Source organism: Stenella coeruleoalba (genome assembly GCF_951394435.1).
Source record: "Stenella coeruleoalba genome assembly, chromosome: 5".
Classification (NCBI taxonomy): Eukaryota; Metazoa; Chordata; class Mammalia; order Artiodactyla; family Delphinidae; genus Stenella; species Stenella coeruleoalba.
Genome location: NC_137150.1, coordinates 120,382,915 through 120,407,555, shown reverse-complemented (window position 1 = coordinate 120,407,555; position 24,641 = coordinate 120,382,915). Strand labels below are relative to the sequence as shown.

General features: G+C 35.8%; 1 long non-coding RNA gene across 1 annotated transcript in view; it reads left to right on the top strand.

Annotated features, from left to right (window-relative positions):
• Positions 1–24,641, top strand: part of LOC307187107 — a 97,117-nt gene that overhangs the window by 40,054 nt on the left and 32,422 nt on the right. Inside the window, exon 3 of the long non-coding RNA XR_013828531.1 lies at positions 17,971–18,044. This is a non-coding gene — a long non-coding RNA (uncharacterized lncRNA). The remainder of the gene's footprint in view (positions 1–17,970; positions 18,045–24,641) is intronic.

Below are 24,641 nucleotides of genomic sequence, written 5' to 3'. Positions count from 1 at the left end.
TATGATTTCTTCTGCTAAGTTTGGGGTTTTTTGGTTCTTCTTTCTCTAATTGCTTTAGGTGTAAGATTAGGTTGTTTATTTGAGTTGTCCCTTGTTTCTTGAGGTAGAATTGTATTGCTATAAACTTCCCTCTTATAACTGCTTTTGCTGCATCCTATTGGTTTTGGGTCATCATGTTTTCATTGTCATTTGTTTCTAGGTATTTTTTTACTTCCTGTTTGATTTCTTCAGTGATCTCTTGGTTATTAAGTAGTGTATTGTTTAACCTCCATGTATTTATATTTTGTGCAGATTTTTTTTCCTGTAATTGATATCTTGTCTCATAGCATTGTGGTCTGAAAAGATACTTGATAAGACTTCAATTTTCTTAACTTTGCCAAGGCTTGATTTGTGACCCAAGATATTATCTATCCTGGAGAATGTTCCATGAGCACTTGAGAAGAAAGTGTATTTTGGTGTTTTGGGATGGAATGTCCTATAAATATCAATTAAGGCCATCTTGTTTAATGTATCATTTAACACTTGTGTTTCCTTATTTATTTTCATTTTGGATGATCTGTCCATTGGTGAAAGTGGGGTGTTAAAGTCCTGTACTATGATTGTGTTACTATCGATTTCCCATTTTATGATTGTTAACATTTGCCTTATGTATTGAGGTGCTCCTATGTTGGGTGCATAAATATTTATAATTATTATATCTTCTTCTTAGATTGATCCTTTGATCATTATGTACTGACCTTCTTTGTCTCGTGTAGTAGTCTTTGTTTTAAAGTCGATTTTGTCTGATATGAGAATTGCTACTCCAGCGTTCTTTTGATTTCCATTTGCATGGAATATCTTTTTACACCCCCTCACTTTCAGTCTGTATGTGTCCCTAGGTCTGTAGTGGGTCTCTTGTAGGCAGCATATATACAGGTCTTGTTTTTGTATACATTCAGCAAGCCTGTGTCTTTTGGTTGGAGCATTTAATCCATTCACATTTAAGGTGATTATCGATATGTATGTTCCTATTACCATTTTCTTAAGTGTTTTGTGGGTTTTTTTATAGGTTCTTTCCTTCTCTTGTGTTTCCTGCCTAGAGAAGTTCCTTTAGCATTTGCTGTAAAGCTGGTTTGGTGGTGCCAAATTCTCTTACCTTTTGCTCATCTGTAAAGGTTTTAATTTCTCCATCGAATCTGAATGAGATCATTGCTGGGTAGAGCAAGCTTGGTTGTAGGTTTTTACCTTTCATCACTTGAAGTATGTCCTGCCACTCCCTTCTGGCTTACAGAGTTTCTGCTGAAAGATCCACTGTTAACCTTTTGGGGATTTCCTTGTATGTTATTTGTTGTTTTTCCCTTGCTGCTTTTAATATTTTTTCTTTGTATTTAATTTTTTGATAGTTTGATTAATATGTGTCTTGACGTGTTTCTCCTTGGATTCATCCTGCATGGGACTCTCTGCGCTTCCTGGACTTGATTAACTATTTCCTTTCCCATATTAGGGAAGTTTTCAACTTTAATCTCTTCAAATATTTTCTCAATCCCTTTATTTTTCTCTTCTTTTTCTGGACCCCCTATAATTTGAATATTGGTACATTTAATGTTGTCTCAGAGGTGTCTGAGACTGTCCCGAATTCTTTTCATTCTTTTTTCTTTATTCTGCTCTGCAGTGGTTATTTCCACTCATTTATCTTCCAGGTCACTTATCCCTTCTTCTGCCTCAATTATTCTGCTGTTGATTCCTTCTAGAGAATTTTTGATTTCATTTATTGTGTTCATCATTGTTTATTTGTTCTTTAGTTCTTTAGGTCCTTGTTAAACGTTTCTTGTATTTTCTTCATTCTATTTCCTAGATTTTGGATCATCTTTACTATCATTATTCTGAATTCTTTTTCAGGTAGACTGCCTATTTCGTCTTCATTTGTTTGGTCTGGTGGGTTTTTACCTTGCCCCTTTATCTGCTGTGTGTTTCTCTGTCTTCTCATTTTGCGTAACTTACTCTGTTTGGGGTCTCTTTTTCGCAGGTTGCAGGATCGTAGTTCCTGTTGTTTTTGCTGCCTGCCCCCAGTGACTAAGGTTGGTTCACTGGGTTATGTAGGCTTCCTGGTGGAGGGGACTAGTGCCTGTGTTCTGGTGGATGAAGCTGGATCTTGTCTTTCTGGTGGGCAGGTCCGTGTCCAGTGGTGTGCTGTGTGGTGTCTGTGACCTTATTATGCAGCCTCTCTGCTAATGAGTGGAGTTGTGTTCCTGTCTTGCTAGTTGTTTGGCATAGTGTTTTGAGCACTGGCACCTGCTGGTCATTGAGTGGAGCTGGGTCTTTGTGTTGAGATGGAGGTCTCTGGCAAATTTTCACCATTTGATATTACATGGAGCTCAGAGGTCTCTGGTGGACCAATGTCCTGAACTCGGCTCTCCCACATCAGAGGCACAGGCCTGTTGCCCGTGGGAGCATGAAGACCTTGTCATCCACGTGGCTCAGAGTAAAAAGGAGAAAAATAGAAAGAAAGAAAGAAAGAAAAAATAAAATGAAATAAAGTTATTAAAATAAAAAATAATTATTGAAAGTAAAAAAAAAAGTTTTTAAATGATAATTAAAAAGAAAGAAAGAAGCAAGAGAGCAACCCAACCAAAAAACAAGTCCACCAATTATAACAAGCACTAAAAACTATACTAAAAAAACAAACAAACAAAATGGACAGACAGAATTCTAGGACAAATTGTAAAAGCAAAGCTCTACAGACAAAAATCACACACAGAATCATACACATACACACTCACAAAAAGGGAAAATGGAAAAATATATATATATCATTGCTCCAAACGTCCACTGTCTCAATTTGGGATGATTCGTTGTCTATTCAGTTGTTCCAGAGATGCAGGGTACTTCATGTTGATTTTGGAGATTTAATCCGCTGCTCCTGAGGCTTCTGGAAGAAATTTCCCTTTCTCTTCTTTGTTCGCACAGCTCCTGGGGTTCAGCTTTGGATTTGACCCTGCCTCTGCATGTAGGTCGCCCTCTGGTGTCTCTTCTTTGCCCAGACAGAAGGAAGTTAAAGGAGAAGCTGATTATGGGGCTCTGGCTCACTCAGGCCACGGGGAGGGAAGGGTACGGAATGTGGGGCGAGCCTGCAGTGGCACAGACTGTCATGGCATTGCACCAGCCTGAGGCACACCGTGTGTTCTCCTGGGGAAGTTGTCCCTGGATCATGGGACCCTGGCAGTGGCGGGCTGCACAAGCTCCTGGGAGGGGAGGTGTGGATAGTGACCTGTGCTCGCACACAGGCTTCTTGGTGGTGGCAGCAGCAGCCTTAGCGTCTCATGCCCGTCTCTGGAGTCTGTCCTGATAGCCACGGCTCCTCCCCCTCTCTGGAGCTCATTTAGGCGGCGCTCTTAATCCCCTCTCTTCTCGCACTGCAAAACAGGGCAAGAAAAATTCTCTTGCATGTTTGACAGTTCCAGACCTTTTCTGGGACGCCCTCCTAGCTAGCTGTGGTGCACTAGCCCCCTTCAGGCTGTGTTCATGCAGCCAACCCCAGTCCTCTCCCTGGGATGTGACCTCTGAAGCCCAAGCCTCAGCTCCCAGCCCCCACCCGCCGTGGAGGTTGAGCAGAGAAGCCTCTCAGTCTGGTGAGTGCTGGTTGGCACCGATCCTCTGAGCGTGAATCTCTCTGCTTTGCCCTCCGCATCCCTGTTGCTGCGCTCTCCACCGTGGCCCTGAAGCTTCCCCCCACTACCCCGTGTCGCAGAGGGGCTTCCTGGTGTGTGGGAACCTTTCCTCCTTCACAGCTCCCTCCCACTGGTGCAGGTCCTGTCCCTATCCTTTTGTCTCTGTTTATTCTTTTTTCTTTTGCCCTACCCTGGTACGTTGGGAATTTCTTGCCTTTTGGGAGGTCTGAGGTCTTCTGCCAGCATTCAGTAGGTGTTCTGTAGGAGTTGTTACAAAGTTAGACGTATTTCTGATATATTTGTGTGGAGGAAGGTGATCTCCTCTTCTCACTCTTCGCCATCTTGAAGCTCCTCTCCACTTTTGTTTTAAATGAATATCCTCTCTTCTTCAAAATGTAGAGGCACACAGTTTCAACAGGCACCATATCCATCAATGGTTATATTAATCACTCCTCAAATTCAGGTGGAATCCCACTGAATATTCTGTTACTTCTTCTTTACACCCCCTGCACTTCCCCGTGGCCTCCACCTCGTCCCTGCACCTCCTGGACTCTCACTGCGTGTGCGACAAGTGCTATTCTCGCATTGAGATTAAGTTCAAACAACTGGACATCCACATGCAAAAAAATGAACCTAGACATAGAACTTAGACACTTCATAAAATTAACACAAAATAAATCACAGACTTAAATGTAAAACACCAAACTATAAAACTCCTAGAAGACAACATAGCAACATAGGAGAAAATCTACATGACTTTGGATATATCAATGATTTTTCACCAAAGTCACAATCAATAAATGAAATAATTGATAAGCTGAAATTAAAATCTAAAATTTCTGCTTTGTAAAAGATAATATCAAGAGAATGAGAAGACATGCCACAGATTGGGAGAAAATATTTGCAAAAAACACATCTGATGAAGGATCATTATCCAAAATATGACAACTCAATGATGAGATAACTAAAAAATGCTATTAAAAACTGAGCTTAACAAAAGCTTCACCACAGAAGTGATACAGTTGGAAAAGCATATGAAAAGATGTTCTACATCATACATCATCAGGGAAATGCAAATTAAAATAACAATTAGATACCACTACACACTTATTAGAATGGCCAAAATCCAGAACCCTGACAACACCAAATAGTGACGAGGTAATAGAACAACAGGAAGTCTCATTCATTGCTGGTGTGAATGCAAAATGGTGCAGGCGGTTAGTAAGACAGTTCGGTGGTTTCTTATAAAACTAAACATACACTTACCATATGATCCAGCAGTTGTGCCCCTTGATATCTACCCAAAGGAGTTGAAAACAGGTTCATACAAAAACCTGCACATGGACATTTATAGCAGCCTTATTAATAATTGCCAAAATTTGGAATTTTAAACTAACTCTTGTAGTAAAATGTGGTTAAACATAAGTTATGTACAATTTTATGTGCAATGAAAAAATTTTAAATGCTTGCTTTGTATTTTCAAATACAAATTTATTTACCTGATTATTTTAATTTTCATTTAGAGTGGTGTCTCTTTTCATAAGTACACACACATATTTTCAAGTATATTTTCAAAATTATATTTTATAGCAGATTATAAAATAATCTTTTTGACATGTGATATGACATATTTCTGCCATTTCCAAACTTCTACTTTAAGTTTAAGCTAATTTTCAAAATTTGCTACATAGCTCACAAGCAAAGAGTGTTAATCTTGAAAGAGATTGAACACTGGAATATAAATTTATCTTATTCAGATTCTTAAAAAGGATAACCCTTGCATTTTTCTTGATTAAAGCTCTTTCTAGTACAACTCAGACCCTATCTTGTTTTCTCCATTTAATTTGGCTCATTCTTGGTTCACTGTAAATTTTACTTTTGGGATGATAAATCTATATGCCTAACTGTCTAGTGCCCCTTATGGAAGTTATCCAAAAATAGCTGTCTTGCTTTAAAAATAGGAAGAAAAAGCCTTTATTCTTGTGGTTGTAAGACTCAGGAGATATGAAACCATTCCTCAGACATGCACTTTCCATCACATTTTATTGCTTCATATCCTTTCAGTAACATTGAGATAAGTGAAATGATATAGAATTTGCTGGTGCTAGGTTGCACAGGAAAGAAAGTAAACAGGTATATTTAGAAAGCTATTATTAATAAATAATTCTTGGAAATATTGCTGGAAATATTCAAATAAAGAATAATAGAGCTTCTGTTATTGGAAAATAACTTTTAAATGTATTTGAAGGAAAATGCAAATGCTGGTTTTACTAATGAAAGCAGAGGAACATAAAACTAGAGTTTTGTTTTCTAGTATGTGGTATCTAAATTCTCAAGGTATGTATAGAACTGAGCACTTTCATACTAATTTAATTGCTTTCATACTAATTTAAGTTAAATATCATCTATACTGTCTTATCTCCCATATAGTCGTGCATCTTTCTATTTCTAATCAGCTGTTTCTTCTGGGTGTGAAAATTTTGTCTCATTTTAGTATTGGAAACATATCCCAAAGACAGTTAATTTAAACCTGTTAAATAATAAAGACAATTGAGAAATTTTTTTCACTTAACATATAACACACCATCTCCTAACACTGCAGTACAGCAATGATAAGTCGTTTGCGCCTTCATGCACCCTCTCTTGTATATGGCATAATCACTGATGCTAAAATGCTAATTTTTTTTGTTTGCATAATATAATGGATCAAATAAAATCCTGAGAGACTAATCAGACTGAACCAAGGAAGATGTTTCATATTTCTATTTTTTTGGTTCTCCTCACAAACACTTGAAGTACGTTGTACAGAAAAAGAAAAAGAAAGAAAGAAAATGTAAGTTATTGATGTGTATGATGGATTGATTAGACACAAATGTAAGGAAAATGTAGGTACTTTCCTGTGAAAGACAAAGCTACATTCCCAAATTGAACAAAAAGATAGAAAATACATACATATGTTTCCATACCAAACACAGAAGTGCCATTGTCACAAGAAAACTGCTGATGCACAAACAAAAACAATAAGAAATTTAAAGAATACTCATGACAGATTAAACAGATTATATTATCTAAAGTTTCGTGCCTTACATATGCTTGTGTTTCTGAAAAAATACTTTCCTCTAAATTACTTGAATCTCTACTCCAGTTTTTCTAATTCTCTTGTAAATACAGCCAACAAATAGAATAATAGAAACAAAAGAAACAATATTGAAACAAAATTACCTCCCAATTTTTTAGTGCCCTTTTTTCATTCAAAGAAAGGTAGCATTAGGCAAAGGAAAAAAACCTTATATTTATTGAACATGCATGAAATAAAGGCTGCAGAAATCATGGCCAACAAAAAAGGAAAAAAATTATGAAAACTAGTTAATGTAATGTAAAATTTGTCCACTCCATATTTTACATGGAATCTATGAGCCCATTCCAGAAATGGTGGAGGTTAAGCCTGAAGCCACTGGCAGAGCTTGATGGTGTTTTTATCTTTTTCAGCTACAGATCTCTTTTTTCAAGTAGAATTGTGTTTTGTACACAATGTATAATTGGGATCAAAACAAAGCTGCTTGTCTTGAAGCAGGTTGGTAGATGAGACCCCATAAATCATAGCACCATGGCTGGTAGGGCTCCATGTATTCTGGAATAGCCACCTTGCTAATTTCTTTTTTTTTTTTTCTTTTTTTTAACATCTTTATTGGAGTATAATTGCTTTACAATGATGTGTTAGTTTCTGCTTTATAAAAAAGTGAATCAGCTATACATATACATATACATATATCCCCATATCTTCTCCCTTTTGCTTCTCCCTCCCACCCACCCTATCCCACCCCTCTAGATGGTCACAAAGCACCGAGCTGATCTCCCTATACTATGCTGCTGCTTCCCACTAGCTATATATTTTACATTTGGTAGTGTATATATGTCCATAGCACTCTCTCACTTCGTCCCAGCTTGCCCTTCCCCCTCCCTGTATTAAGTTCATTCTCTACGTTTGCCTCTTTATTCCTATTGTTCAGAAATATAACCCATAATTTCTATATTTAAAAAACTTAGACTATCACTCATTTATTTAAAAATATGTAAAGAAAGAAATGATATAAGAAGAAGTAAAACTTTTTTAAAATTTTTTATTGGGATATAGTTGCTTTACAATGTTGTGTTAGTTTCTGCTGCACAGCAAAGTGAATCAGCTATAGTATACATATATCTGCTCTTTTTTGGATTTCCTCCCCATTTAGGTCACCACAGAGTGCTGAGTAGAACTCCCTGTGCTATACAGTAGGTTCTCATTATCTATAGGTTATCTATTTTAAAATAGGTTATATATTTTATACACTTTAGTGTATATATGTCTATTCCAATCTTGTAATTCATCCCACCTCCCCTTCTCCCCCTGCTATCTGTACATCTATTCTTTACATCTTTGTCTCTATTTCTGCTTCACAAATAAGTTCATCTGTATCATTTTTCTAGATTTCACATATAAGCGATATTATACGATGTTTTTCTCTTTCTGACTACTTCACTCTGTGTGACAGTCTCTAGGTCCATCCATGTCTCTGCAAATTGCACAATTTTATTCCTTTTTATGGCTGGGTAATATTCCATTGTGTATATGTACCATAGCTTCTTTATTCATTCCTTTGTTGTTGGACATTTAGGTTGCTTCCATGTCCTAGCTATTGTAAATAGTGCTGCAATGAACATTGGGGTACATGTATCTTTTTGATAGAGTTTTCTCTGAGTATATGCACAGTAGTGGGATTGCTGGGTCATATGGTAGTTGTATGTTAAGTTTTTTAAGGAACCTCCATACTGTTCTCCATAATGGCTATATCAATTTACATTCCCACCAACAGTATAAGAGAGTTCCCTTTCCTCCACACCCTCTTCAACCTTTATTGTTTGTAGATTTTTTTGATGATGGCCATCCTGACCAGTGTGAGGTGATATCTTATTGTAATTTTGATTTGCATTTCTCTAATAATTAGGGATGTTGAGCATTTTTTCATGTGCCTTTTGACCATCTGTATGTCTTTGGAGAAATTTCTATTTAGGTCTTCCACCTAAATAGACATTTTTTGATTGGGTTGGTTGTGTTTTTGATATTGAGCTGCATGAGCTGTTTGTTTTTTTGGAGATGAATCCCTTGTCAGTTGCTTCATTTACAAATATTTTCTCCCATTCTGAGGTTTGTCTTTTCATCGTGTTTATGGTTTCCTTTGCTGTGCGAAAGCTTTTAAGTTTAATTAGGTCCCATTTGTTTATTGTTATTACTCTAGGAGGTGGGTCAAAAAAGATCTTGCTGTGATTTGTGTGAAAGAGTGTTCTGCCTATGTTTTCCTCTAAGACAGCTGTCCCCAACCTTTTTGGCACCAGAGATCGGTTTCGTGTAAGACAGTTTTTCTACGGATGTGGGAGGGGATGGTTCAGGCTGTAATGTGAGCAACGGGGAGCAGCAAATGAAACTTCGCTCGCTCACCCACTGCTCACCTCCTGCTGTGCGGCCAGGTTCCTAGCAGGCCACGGACTTGTAGAGGTCTGTGGCCTGGGGGTTGGGGACCCCTGCTCTAAGAGTTTTATAGTGTCCGGTCTAACAGTTAGGTCTTTAATCCATTTTGAGTTTATTTTTTAGTATGGTGTTAAGAGTTTCATTCTTTGACATGTAGCTGTTCGGGTTTCCCAGTACCACTTACTAAAACATATTTTTCTAAATTCCGTAATGGAAAATTGACATCCAGGATCAAAAATTTTGGTTTGCATTAGTAATTAGTTTTACGTAATCAGAATGCTAATAAACAGTAGGAATGAATGTCAGCTTTAGAATATTCCCTACTGAGGCCTTTAGATGTAAAACTATTTGCATGTTGCTATTTTGTAAGATGGCTAAAAATTAATAACACCTGCAAACAGTTATTTTTCAACCATTTCTTGGAAAGCATCAACAAATCCTAAATTTAAGAACAAAACAAGATAATGTATTTAAGGTACTATTAAAAAGTATTCATATTCTGTTAAGTTGCAAACAGAAAGATAACGTGTTAGCAGCTTAATTATTTATTTAGTAAGTGTTTATATAATTAAAAAAATTAATGTTTTTGAATACAAAATTATTTCTATCAGTTCTATATAATATATTGTGGTATTTTCCTTTAGTTCTTCCTAAGTGCAATTTTTAAATTACTATATTTTCACACTAGTGCCTAATATTACTGATTAAGACCTTAACCAATTACAGTTACATATCATAAATATTTCTTCAAAAGAATATACATATAAGAATGTAACATGGACAAGACCCAATGACAAATGGTAGGTTTAGCAAGACTTTAAAAAAATGTCTATTAACAAATGAAATGGGAAATTTTAAATTTATTTAGAAATAACAAAAAATATAATGCTGTTAATACAAATCATACTTATAAACAAGTCATTTTTTCAATAGGCAAAGAAAAGATATGGTTTTATAACTCTTCATTTATGTTGAAGAAGAGACTCAGTGGCAAACGTTAAAAATAGAAATTGTTGGGCTTCCCTGGTGGCTCAGTGGTTGAGAGTCTGCCTGCTTACGCAGGAGACACAGGTTCGTGCCCCGATCCGGGAAGATCCCACATGCCGCGGAGTGGCTAGGCCCATGAGCCATGGCCGCTGAGCCTGTGCGTCCGGAGCCTGTGCTCCGCAACGGGACAGGCCACAACAGTGAGAGGCCCGCGTACCACAAAAAAAAAAAAAAAGAAATTGTCAAACATGAATTTTAATATTTCAAAAATAACTCATATACGTACATATTTACTGTTGAATATGGAGTGGCGTGAGAAAGGTAATGTATATCAAGGCCCCAAATTCTGAAATAAAATTATTTTCTAAAAGTTCTGTGAATTTGAGCAACTAACAAATAATAGTGAGAGGCTGAAAATATTAATGCCTGGGTGTTCATAGCTTTTCTCCTGATCAGAGCAATTGGGCCTCACAACTGAGCTGTTTTATCACTACTCTCTGTGGGGAAAAGAACTGATGACAATTGGTGAGAAGTCAGAGCAAGCAATCAGAGGAGAAACCCTGTGTTTCTTGGGGTAGGTGTATCAGAACAACAGGCAAGGGAGGGAAGGGTTCCCAGGAGTTTCTTAGTACCAGAGTAGGGGGCAAAGAAAATTTCCATAAGACTCTCAGTAGAACATGTCCTTGTAACCCTTTAAATTTTTTGAAGGAAACACTAATGACTGAAATGCACAATTTCTATTGTAGCTGCACTAAAAAAAAAAAAAAAAAATGACACTACTTAAATGAACTATGGCAGTTTCAGCTTTATATACCAAACAGAATTTCAAAGATGCAGTACCTTTGGGAGTCTTTAGAACTTCTTATTCCATGAGTTATTTTTGGCCTCAGTCCCAGTCCCCTACTCCTTCTCCATCACACAAGATTGTTATCTGGATCCATAATTGGAATACAAGACAATCACAGCACAGCCACTGCTGCTTTTCCCCCACGTGAGAGCACTCACCCGCCTACCTTCTCTTTTCTTAAACATCTTTAAGAATGAGTCTGTTAAAAGTCTACTGAGTTCTCAAAAACACAAAGAAATTATAGCAAGTGTTCTGTGCAGACCTGGTGAAGCTCCATTTCCCAGGCTTGAGGTGTGGTGCGAATACCTCCCAACCTCTACTGTTGGAGCTGAGAAAGGATGAGAGTGGGATGCAACCACAATAAATGATTATGCTTTATTATTACAAAATTTTCAGAGAATTAACGACCATAATAAGTAGAATAAATGACACCATAAATACCCCCACCCCTATCATGAGTACTTTAATACTTCAATTGAATTTTAGAGTAAGTCATCTTTTGTAATTTTTTTAATTTGAAAATGACTCACAAGAAGCTGTAAAATTAATGCAGAGAGTTCTTGTGTATTCTTTACCCAGATTCCCTCAATGACACCATCTTATATAACCTTAATATGGTGTCAAAACCAGGAAACATACAATCCTACTAACAGAGTTATAAACGTTGTTCAGATTCACTAGTTGTTTTTTTCTTTTTAAACATCTTTATTGGAGTATAATTACTTTACAACGGTGTGCTAGTTTCTGGATTATAACAAAGAGAATCAGCTATACATATACGTATATCCCCATATCTCCTCCCTCTTGCGTCTCCCTCCCACCGTCCCTATCCCACCCCTCTATGTGGTCACAAAGCACCGAGCTGATCTCCCTGTGCTATGTGACTGCTTCCCACTAGCTATCTATTTTACATTTGGTAGTAAATATAAATCCATGCCACTATCTCACTTCGTCCCAGCTTACCCTTCCCCCTCCCCATGTCCTCAAGTCCATTCTCTATGTCTGCATCTTTATTCCTGTCCTGCCCCTAGGTTCTTCAGAAAAAAATTTTTTTTTAGATTCCATATATATGTGTTAGCATACAGTATTTGTTGTTCTCTTTCTGACTTACTTCACTCTCTATGACAGTCTTTTTGTCCATCCACCTCACTACAAATAACTCAATTTCATTTCCTTTTATGGCTGAGTAATATTCCATTATATGTATGTCACATCATCTTTATCCATTTGTGTGTCGACGGATATTTAGGTTGCTTCCATGTCCTGGCTATTGTAAATAGAGCTGCAGTGAACATTGTGGTACATGACTTTTTTTGATTTATGGTTTTCTCAGGGTATATGCCCAGTAGTGGCTGTGCTGGGTCATATGGTAGTTCTATTTTTACTTTTTTAAGGAACCTCCACACTCTTCTCCATAGTGGCTGTATCAATTTACATTCCCAACAGCAGTGCAAGAGGGTTTCCTTTTCTCCACACGCTCTCCAGCATTTATTATTTGTAGACTTTTTGATGACAGCCATTTGGACTGGTGTGAGGTGATAGCACACTGTAGTTTTTTGTCTTTCGTGGGTTTTTTGCCATACACGGGCCTCTCACTGTTGTGGCCTCTCCTGTTGTGGAGCACAGGCTCCGGATGCGCAGGCTCAGCGGCCATGGCTCACAGGCCTATCCGCTCCACGGCATGTGGGATCTTCCCGGACCGGGGCACAAACCCGTGTCCCCTGCATCAGTAGGCGGACTCTCAACCACTGCACCACCAGGGAAACCCCACACTGGAGTTTTGATTTGCATTTCTCTGATGATTAGTGATGTTCTGCATCCTTTCATCTGTGTGTTGGCAATCTGTATATCTTCTTTGGAGAAATGTCTATTTAGATCTTCTGTTCATTTTTGGATTGGGTTGTCTAGTTTTGATATTGAGCTGCATGAGCTGCCTGCATATTTTGGAGCTAAATCCTTTGTCAGTTGCTTTGTTTACAAATATTTTCTCCCATTCTGAGGGTTGTCTTTTCGTCTTGTTTATGGTTTCCTTTGCTGTGCAAAAGCTTTTAAGTTTCATTAGGTCCCATTTGTTTATTTTTGTTTTTATTTCCTCTAGGAGGTAGGTCAAAAAGGATCTTGCTGTGATTTATGTCAGAGAGTGTTCTGCCTATGTTTTCCTCTAAGAGTTTTAGAGTGTCTGGCCTTACATTTAGGTCTTTAATCCGTTTGGAGTTTATTTTTGTGTATGTTGTTAGAGAGTGTTCTAATTTCATTCTTTTACATGTAGCTGTCCAGTTTTCCCAGCACCACTTACTGAAGAGGCTATCTTCTCCATTGTATATTTTTGCCTCCTTTATCAAAGATAAGGTGACCATATGTGCACGGGTTTATCTCTGGGCTTTCTATCCTGTTCCACTGTTCTATACTTCTGTTTTTCTGCCAGTACCATACTGTTCTAAATTAATGCACAGAAATCTCTTGCATTCTTATACACTAATGATGAAAAATCTGAAAGAGAAATTAAGCAAACACTCCCCTTTACCATTGCAACAAAAAGAATAAAATTCATAGGAATAAAGCTACCTAAGGAGACAAAAGACCTGTATGCAGAAAACTATAAGACACTGATGAAAGAAATAAAGATGATACTAACAGATGGAGAGATATACCATGTTCTTGGATTGGAAGAATCAACATTGTGGAAATGACTCTACTACCCAAAGCAATCTACAGATTCAGTGCAATCCCTTTCAAACCACCAATGGCATTTTTCACAAAACTAGAACAAAAAAATTCACAATTTGTATGGAAACACAAAAGATTCACTAGTTTTTACATGCACATTTTTTTGGTGTATAGTGCTGTGTAATTTTATCAGATGTGTGTATTTGTGTAAGCATCATCACAATCAGAAAACAAAAACTCTTCCATCACAGAGAAGAAGCTCCCTTGTGTTACAGCTTCCTCCAAATCTTAATTCATGAGAAACACTAATCTTTTCTCTATTATTGTTACAATGATTGTATAATTTGAAGAGAATTAAATAAATGGATTCTTACAGTATGTAACCTTTGTTATTGGCTTTTTTCACCCAGCATAATGACCTCAAAATCCATCAGAGTTGTTGTAGAAATCAATAGTCAGTTCCTTTTTACTGCTAAGTAATATTCAATTGCATGGATGTACCACCATTTGTTCATGCGTTCATCCATTAAAGAACATTTGGACTGTTTCCAGTTTTTGGCTCATATGAGCCCAAATCTGCTATGAACATGGATCAACAGGTTTTTCTATGAATATGGGTTTTCATTGTTCTAGGATAAATATCCATCAGTGTGATAGCTGGATTGTATGGTAGATGCATGTTATATTTTTATAGGAAACTGCCAAATTGTTTTCCAGAATGACTATCATTTTACTACCCACCAGAAATGTATGAGAGATGCAATTGCTCCACATTCTCACCAGTACTTGGAACAATCAGTACTTTTTATTCCAGCCTTTCTAATAGGTGTGTAGTACTATTTCATCAGATTTAATTTGCATTTCCCTAATGGCTAATGAATTAAATGTCTTTTCATGTGCTTATTTTCCATTTGCTATCCTTTTTATTAAAAGTGTCTGTTCAACTGCCTTTGCATATCTTCTAATTGAATTGTTTTCTTACTGTTGGATGTAGGGAGCTCTTTATATATTCTGGCTAAAAATCCTTTGGTATGTCATTTGCAAATATTTTCTCCCATTCTGTGACTTTTTATCTAATTAATAAAGTCTTTTGCAGAGCAGAAGTTTCTAATATGCATGATATGCCATTTATTGATTTTTCTTTCCTGGATCTATTTATATTTTAATTTCCAATCCTGACCATTTTGTGTCCTGAATGTGGGTAATGTTGAAAGAGTCACAAACTTGTTTTCAGGAAACATTTTTGCTTGTCCTGCAGAGTGAACTTACACTTCACTGAGCCCCTATCACATTTCATATGTTTTCCATATATATATATGAAAGATGACAATTAAAGGTGTTAAATACACACACACACACACACACACACACACACACACACACACACACACACACACACACACATACATACATACATCCAAGCTACCAGAAGTTTACCTTAAGGAATCATAGACATTAAATTCACTCTATATTTAATTGCAGAATATATTGTTAAGATCATAACGTGTATATCAATTTTTCTATCACACAAGTCTGATAATTTACCAAAATAATTCCTAAAATTATATATTATCAATGAACAATGGGAATCCCAAACTTCTATTAAAACTTCTATGATATGTTCAGAATTTTCAATTAATAGCTTTTCATCATCCTTGATGTACAGTAATTCATAAAAAGTCTATAAGGTCAGATACTTTGTACCTTTGTCTTTATGGTCTGACACAGCTAGAGTTTAATCGCTTCCTTTTATAGCCCATGAATTTAGTGATGAAAATGGAGAAATTACATACTGTTGGAGATCATCTTGATGCTTAAATACTATTTTATGAAAGTATAGAGCCTAAAAATTTAGATCAGATATAGAAAATGGTTTTCAAGTACATATTTTATTGACATTAATACAAAACGTAGTAACCAAAAACAATGACTGGTTATACATAACTGTCAGTTATTCAGGAAGTAGTTGTATAATGATAACAAAGCTATTTGTCTTCTTGATGAGAGATGAGACAGGTTTTTGTTTTTTAACAATCAGCGTGTGACTTTTGACAATGCACATAACCTATGTCATTCAGTTATCCTTCTATGTGAAATGCTTGATTATTGGTACTAGTTACCACTGCATCTTCCAGTGACATTTGACAATTAATTAGCCACATTAGTAGACATATACACTTCTTAAGATATTTGGTAATAATTAGAGGTCTTTATGTCCTGTTTTAGTAAGCTACTCAGAATATTGTTAGTATTAACATTGGGTAATGTATAAAATTTTTATTTCAGGAAAAATAATGGGAATATTTTGTGAATGAGTAAAATTATTTCCTGTTTTTTTCCCATTTATTTCCCCATTCAATACAAATGAGCTTAAATGACAAAAGAACAGAAGTGCAATTGATTTTGTTGTATTAGAATTTTGACTGAGTGCATTTGATAATTCAATCAAATCCTCCTTCTGTCAGTACCAATTTGTTATAGCATTTGGTATTCTAGTAACAATAATAATTTTGCCATAATAATCTGTCCTTCCACAAGCTAGGAATAAATCTTCAGTGCATCAGTTCCAAGGAAACAAGTAGCATTCTATATTTGTTAGTATTTTCCCATTTCACTTCCACAATTTTACAAGAAAAAAATCACATTTTAAATATTATTAGACAAATCAGCAATAAGTGGTACCTTTTTTAACCTGCAATTCTACATCTGTTTTGGATCAAGATTTTATATATGCATAAATATGTTTCTGGACTCTCTGTTCTCTTCTTTAACATTTATATATCTTCTTTCCAATATATCATTTCCTAATTACCCTGATTTTGCTACATATTATGCTGCTGTAATGCATATTTCTGCATTATAAATTATACCCAAACTTAGAATCTAATAACAACAAACATTTATTATTTAACACTTTCTTTGGGTCAGCAATCCAAACATGACTTCTTCATGTGCTTGTGGGTCAAGGTCTCTCATGAGGCCGTAGACCAATTATTGACTGAACAACAGTGTCAGCTGATGGCTCAACTTGGGGAAGGATCTATGTCCAAACGTGGTTGGTGTTGGCCCCTCACCACCTGGGGATCCCCACAGGGCTGCCTCATGACATGGCAGCTGTATTTTCATCTCACAGAGAAAGCAGTTTGAGGAAGAGTGAGAGAGAGTACACCCAACACAAAAGCAACAGTCTTTTTATTACTCAGTCTCTAAATTAGCATCGCATTGTACCTGCCCTATGCTATTTATTACATACAAGTCAGTAAATTCAGGAGACACTTAAATGAAATGGATTGCAAAGGGTTATTAGAAGACCAGGAAGTAGAAATCACTGAACTTTATCTTAGAGACTGCCTACCACACAATGTATTTATAATTAGAATGTCTATCTGATAGGGCTAGTGCCACCGATATATCCTTTTTGGGGAGTATCTTGAATATCCTTGGACTTAATTATTTTATATAATGTTAATAGGCTTACCAAGTTTCCAAAAAATTAAATTTCTATTATCATTTTGATTTTAAGTTGCACTGAATCTATAACCTAGTTGAAGAGATTGATAAGTTTGTAATGTTTATCATTTTTATATGCAAAAATGGAGTAAATGCTATTGATATAGGTATCCTTTAAAGTCTTACCATATAGCTAAATTTTTTTCTCCTTCAAAGTTTTCATATTGTCTGTTAGATTCATTAACTACTTGGTCATTTGTGTATTTATTTATATAGTTATTTATTTAGCATCCAATATTGCCATCCTGCCTACTAAGTATGAGATAACATTGAACAAAACAGACAAAAATCCCTACATTTATATAATTTATATTCATTTAGAAGAGAGAGAAAGAGAGAAGAGAGTTAAACAATTGATTAGGTAAAGTTTATAGAGTATTAGATGATGAAAAGTGCTCTAAAAATAAACAAGGGAAAGGAGAGAACAAATGAGGAAAGAACAAGCATGTATCTTTAAACATGGTGTTTAGGTATCTTCCACTGAGAAGTTAACATTTGAAAAAAGACTTGAAGTTGATGCGTGAACAAGCTAGGTAAATACCAGGTGAGAGAACATTTAAGGCAGAAAGCCAAGGAAGTGGTAAATCCTGCCTCTACAGGCTCGGTTTGATTTAAAAGATCAGTGAGGCCTTTGTGACGAGATCAAAGAGGACAAGTGGAAGAGGACACTAGATCTGAATAGGAAGCCAGGTCTTGTCATTTCTGTTATCCATTTTGATAACCATTCATTCTTCTCTGAGTGAGATAGGAAGTCCGTGGATGATTTTTAAGCAGAAGAGAAACATGACATGACTTACTTTTATTAGGATCCCTGTGGAGGCTATTGCTGGTAGCCATATGGAATGGAAATTTAACCCAAGGTGGAGCAATGGATGTGTTGGTAAGTATTAAAATTCTGTATATGTTATGTGTAACCAAAAAAAATTCAGACAATAGATACAGCTTATGAAAAAGAGAGAGGTGTCAAAGATGATCCTAAGGGGATTTTATATGATCGACTATGATGTACTAGCTGTCAGCAGATATGGAGATATGGAACATATTGGAAATGGTGAGGGAAAATCAGTAATTCACTATAAAACGTTCAAGTGGATTTAGAGTTGAATACATAAATCTAGTATCTAGGCTTTTGCGCTAACCTTTCGGGTTTTTTATTCAGTGTCACTCCGGGGTTCCCCCTTTTTTGCTGCATGTAGTCAGGGTTCCATATTTATTTTCATTTTTTGTTGTTTCATTTTTGTAAGTGTCATTTGGGAGCATGTAAAAAGGTAAGATGTCAGCTCCATGAAGACCAAAGGAAAGCATATCTCAAGAAGAGCAGCCAATTATCACAAATGTCCAAGGGCAGAAATAATCTGGAACATTTCAAAAGCCAGTGTCATTGGAAAATAATGGGAATGTAGGAGATTAGGTAGTTAAAGGATGTGTCGGTATCATGTTTTGTAATCCAGTTTAGAGAGTTGGGGCTTTATTCTTCCTGCTTTGGGAAATGATTGAAACAATTTAAGCAGGGAAATTACATAAATAATTTTGTTTGGAAAAGTTGATAATAACTGGCTATGTGGAAAATGGATTGTAAAGGCCAAAATTAGAAGCAGGGAGGCCAGTAAGTGTGTATTACAGTAGTCTAGGGGACAGATATTGGTGATGTAGATGGTTGCAGTTGAGATGGAATATCTGGGGACTTAATATACATCTTAAAGATAGTGATTGAAGAACTTGATGATGGATGAGATAGAAGTTTAGGGATAGGGAAGAGCCAGAAATATGTCCTTGATTTTTATGTTGGGTAGATGTGATGCTGCATACAGAATCAGGAAAAACTGAGGAGGCAAAGATAGCATGGGGGAAGGTAGGAATCAATAATACTATTTTGTGTCCATGTTAACATTAAGATGTATTAGATTTTCAAAGGGAAGTATCAAAGGAATTTGTACATGCAGTTCTGGAGATCCTTGGATATTATGGGGTGGAAAATCATAGATTTGGGAGTCAACAGTATGTATAGTACTTACAGGGGAAAATGTGACCAGAGGTGATGTGAAGTTAGAGAAGAAAAGGCAGATATGGGCCAAATTGTTTTTTTAAAAAATCATATGTACTTATGTATTGAGTTAATTGGAAGTTAAAACACTTCAAAATACTGTAGTAGTTGAATCAAAGATAGAGCATACTTACTCCTTTATGTACTTTCAGGACTTTTTAATGCATTTGCTTATATCTACAATCATAATACAGTTAATATTCATAGAGGTCCTACCACATTCCCAACTTTTATTTCGTCAGTCTTTCAAGCTACATTTTCTCTTACAGCCTGTCTCTAATATTGAGTGACCTTTTTCTATAACAAACTGGTCTGAAATACTAACATGGTACAATGTCAGAGATCTTACACCATCTGTCTTTGTACGTACCTTGTATTAATCATTCATCCGAACGGTTTTCATATATTCTTTAAAAGGTCATAGACTTTTAGATCCATTATTATTGTTCCCAGCATCATTGTAATGTAATAAATCAGAGACGATGTGATTATAAAAATATACTCTTGAAAACCTCAAATAAAACAAGCCTATACAATTGAATCAAGGTTTAACATGTTTAACTTAGCATGCATTTATCATTAGGACATTAGGAATTAGAATAAAGTTAGTTAGAAATGTGAAGCAAATCAATTTAAGATTTCAGCTAATATAGAATATATGGGAGTAAAGTATTTGATGATCCACTTGAAAACAAAAGATTTTGATTAAGGACTCAAGAAATTTCAGCTGTTTCTTATTAACTTCCTTTGGAGCCATCATGTTGGTAAGTAGAATTGGCCATTTCACTTTCCTGCAGGACGGAGACTAATCTTAATATCAATTAAACACATTACAGCACTTCTTCTTTCCACTATTAAACATAATTGTTCTGTTTTAGAAAAAAGCTTTTTACTATGCTTGTACTTCTTCTCTAAAAAGAGATTTGGATGTAAAAATGTCTCACATTTATAACTACAGTCTTAACAATGGAACATTTAACTCTTTTCCATGTACAACACTTCTAATAATTCATATACACAACAAACTGAAGCCAAAAGCTAATACTTTTAAAAAATATGTTGCAAAGTGTACAGGCCAAAAATTCAACATAACTTTATTAGAATGTCACATTTAAAAATTTGCTCTTCTAAAACTAAATTTCAGGAAGAAAGAAAATATCAATTTTTATGAATCTCTGTCACATAAAAATATTGTGTCTAAAACATTGTGAATCTTTTAAAATCCCTGTATTGTCTTAACAGTAAGTACACAAAGAAAAAGGTGCATCTGATCCCATATTGCTCTGCTGCAGGTTGTATTGTCTCTTTCTAACCCTGCTATTACTGAGATACTATTTTCCCAAATTTTTGAATCAGTACTACTTTAAATACTTTCCCCCTGGTAGCTGCTTAAGTATTTAAGAAAATACTATTCTTAAAGTTGAAAGAACTTATCATCTTTGCTAAGAGTTAACTGGATATACATGCATGAGTGAACATTAATTTCTGGAATGCTATCACAGTCTTACTTTAACAAATCTAGCAAACACTTTTTTTATACAATGATCTCACTTCCAGAGCATTGAAGTTATGTATAAATTGAATTTAATAATAGCCATTGAGAGGACAGACAGCAGAAGCAAGAAGAACTACAATCCTGCACCTGTGGAGCAAAAACCACTTTCACAGACAGACAGACAAGATGAAAAGGAAGAGGGCTATGTACCAGATGAAGGAACAAGATAAAACCCCAGAAAAACAACTAAATGAAGTGGAGATAGGCAACCTTCCAGAAAAAACAATTCAGAATAATGAAGGTGAAGATTATCCAGTACCTCGGAAAAAGATTGGAGGCAAAGATCGAGAAGATGCAAGAAATGTTTAACAAAGATCTAGAAGAATTAAAGAACAAACAAACAGAAATGAACAATACCATAACTGAAATGAAAAATACACTAGAAGGAATCAATAGCAGAATAACTGAGGCAGAAGAACGGATAAGAGACCTGGAAGACAGAATGGTGGAATTCACTGCTACAGAACAGAATAAAGAAAAAAGAATGAAAAGAAATGAAGACAGCCTAAGAGACTTCTGGGACAACATTAAATGCAACAACATTTGCATTATAGGGGTTCCAGAAGGAGAAGAGAGAGAGAAAGGACCCGAGAAAATATTTGAAGAGATTATACATGAAAACTTCCCTAACATGGGAAAGGAAATAGCCACCCAAGTCGAGGAAGCACAGAGAGTTCCATACAGGATAAACCCAAGGAGAAACACGCTGAGACACATGGTAATCAAATTGGCAAAAATTAAAGACAAAGAAAAATTATTGAAAGCAGCAAGGGAAAAACGGCAAATAACATACAAGGGAACTACCATAACGTTAACAGCTGATTTCTCATCAGAAACTCTACAAACCAGAAGGGAGTGGCATGACATACTTAAAGTGATGAAAGGGAAGAACCTTCAACCAACATTACTCTACCCAGAAATGATCTCATTCAGATTCAATGGAGAAATCAAAGCTTTACAGACAAGCAAAAGCTAAGAGAATTCAGCACCACCGAACCAGCTCTACAACAAATGCTAAAGGAACTTCTCTAAGAGGGAAACACAAGAGGAGAAAAAGACCTACAAAAGCAAACCCAAAACAATTAAGAACATGGTAATAGGAACATACATATCGATAATTACCTTATACGTGAATGGATTAAATGCTCCAACCAAAAAATACAGGCTTGTTGAATGGATACAAAAACAAGACCCATATATGTGCTGCCTACAAGAGACCTAGACTTCAGACCTAGGGACACATACAGACTGAAAGTGAGGGGATGGAAAAAGATATTCCATGCAAATGGAAACCAAAAGAAAGCTGGAGTAACAATACTCATGTCACATAAAATAGACTTTAAGATAAAGAATGTTACAAGAGACGAGGAAGGACACTACATAATCAAGGGATCAATCCAAAAAGAAGATATAACAATTATATATGCACCCAACATAGGAGCACCTCAATACATAAGGCAACTGCTAACAGCTCTAAAAGAGGAAATTGACAGTAACAAAGTAATAGTGGGGAACTTTAACACCTCACTTACACCAATGGACAGATCATCCAAAATGAAAATAAATAAGAAAACAGAAGCTTTAAATGACACAATAGAGCAGATAGATTTAATTGATATTTATAGGACATTCCATCCAAAAACAGCAGATTACACTATCTTTTCAAGTGTGCACGGAACATTCTCCAGGATAGATCACATCCTGGGTCACAAATCAAGCCTCAGTAAATTTAAGAAAATTGAAATCATATCAAGCATCTTTTCTGACCACAATGCTATGAGATTAGAAATGAATTACGTGGGAAAAAATGTAAAAAACACAAACAAATGGAGACTAAACAATACGTTACTAAATAACCAACAGATCACTGAAGAAGTCAGAGGAAATCAAAAAATACCTAGAGACAAAGGACAATGAAAACACGACAATCCAAAACCTATGGGCTTAAGCAAAAGCAGTTCTAAGTGGGAAGTTTATAGCTATACAAGCCTACCTCAAGAAACAAGAAAAATCTCAAATAAACAATCTAACCTTACACCTAAATGAACTAGAGAAAGAAGAACAAACAAAACCCAAAGTTAGCAAAAGGAAAGAAATCATAAAGATCAGAGGAGAAATAAATGAAATAGAAAGAAAGAAAACAATAGCAAAGATCAATAGAACTAAAAGCTGGTTCTTTGAGAAGATAAACAAAATTGATAAACCATTAGCCAGAATCATCAAGAAAAAGAGGAAGAGGGCTCAAATCAATAAAATTAGAAATGAAAAAGGAGAAGTTACCACAGACACCATAGAAATATAAAGCATCCTAAGAGACTACTACAAGCAACTCTATGCCAATAAAATGGACAACCTGGAAGAAATGGACAAATTCTTAAAAAGGGATAACCTTCCAAGACTGAACCAGGAAGAAATAGAAAATATGAACAGACCAATCACAAGTAATGAAATTGAAACTGTGATTAAAAATCTTCCAACAAACAAAAGTCCAGGACCAGATGGCTTCACAGGTGAATTCTATCAAACATTTAGAGAAGAGCTAACACCCATCCTTCTCAAACTCTTCCAAAAACTTGCAGAGAAAGGAACACTCCCAAACTCATTCTATGAGGCCACCATCACCCTGATACCAAAACCAGACAAAGATGCTACAAAAAAAGAAAATTACAGACCAATATGACTGATGAATATAGATGCAAAAATCCTCAACAAAATACTAGCAAACAGAATCCAAGAACACATTAAAAGTATCATACACCATAATCCAGTGGTATTTGTCCCAGGGATGCAAGGATTCTTCAATATATGCAAATCAATCAATGTAATACACCATATTAACAAATTGAAAAATAAAACTGTATGATCATCTCAATAGATGCAGTAAAAGCTTTTGACAAAATTCAACACCCATTTATGATAAAAACTCTCCAGAAAGTGGGAATAGAGGGAACCTACCTCAACATAATTAAGGCCATATATGACAAACCCACAGCAAACACCATTCTCAATGGTGAAAAACTGAAAGCACTTCCTCTAAGATCAGGAACAAGACAAGGATGTCCACTCTCACCACTATTATTCAACATAGTTTTGGAAGTCCTAGCCACGGCAAACAGAGAAGAAAAAGAAATAAAAGAAATACAAATTGGAAAAGAAGAAGTAAAACTGTCACTGTTTGCAGATGACATGATACTATACATAGAGAATCCTAAAGATGCCACCAGAAAACTACTAGAACTAATCAATGAATTTGGTAAAGTTGCAGGATACAAAATTAATGCACAGAAATCTCTTGCATTCCTATACACTAATGATGAAAACTCTGAAAGAGAAATTAAGGAGACACTCCCATTTACCATTGCAACAAAAAGAATAAAATACCTAGGAATAAACCCACCTAGGGAGACAAAAGACCTGTATGCAGAAAATTATAAGACATTGATGAAGGAAATTAAAGATGATACCAACAGATGGAGATATATACCATATTCTTGGATTGGAAGAATCAATATTGTGAAAATGACTATATGACCCAAAGCAATCTACAAATTCAATGCAATCCCTATCAAATTACCAAAGGCAATTTTACAGAACAACAAAAAAAAAAATCTTAAAATTTGTATGGAGACAAAAATACCCTGTATAGCCAAAGCAGTCTTGAGGAAAAAGAACGGAGCTGGAGGAATCAGACTCCCTGACTTCAGACTATACTGCAAAGCTACAGTAATCAAGACAATATGGTAGTGGCACAGAAACAGAAATATAGATCAGTGGAACAAGATAGAAAGCCCAGAGATAAACCCACACACTTATGGTCAACTAATCTGTGACAAAGGAGGCAAGGATATACAATGGAGAAAAGACAGTCTCTTCAGTAA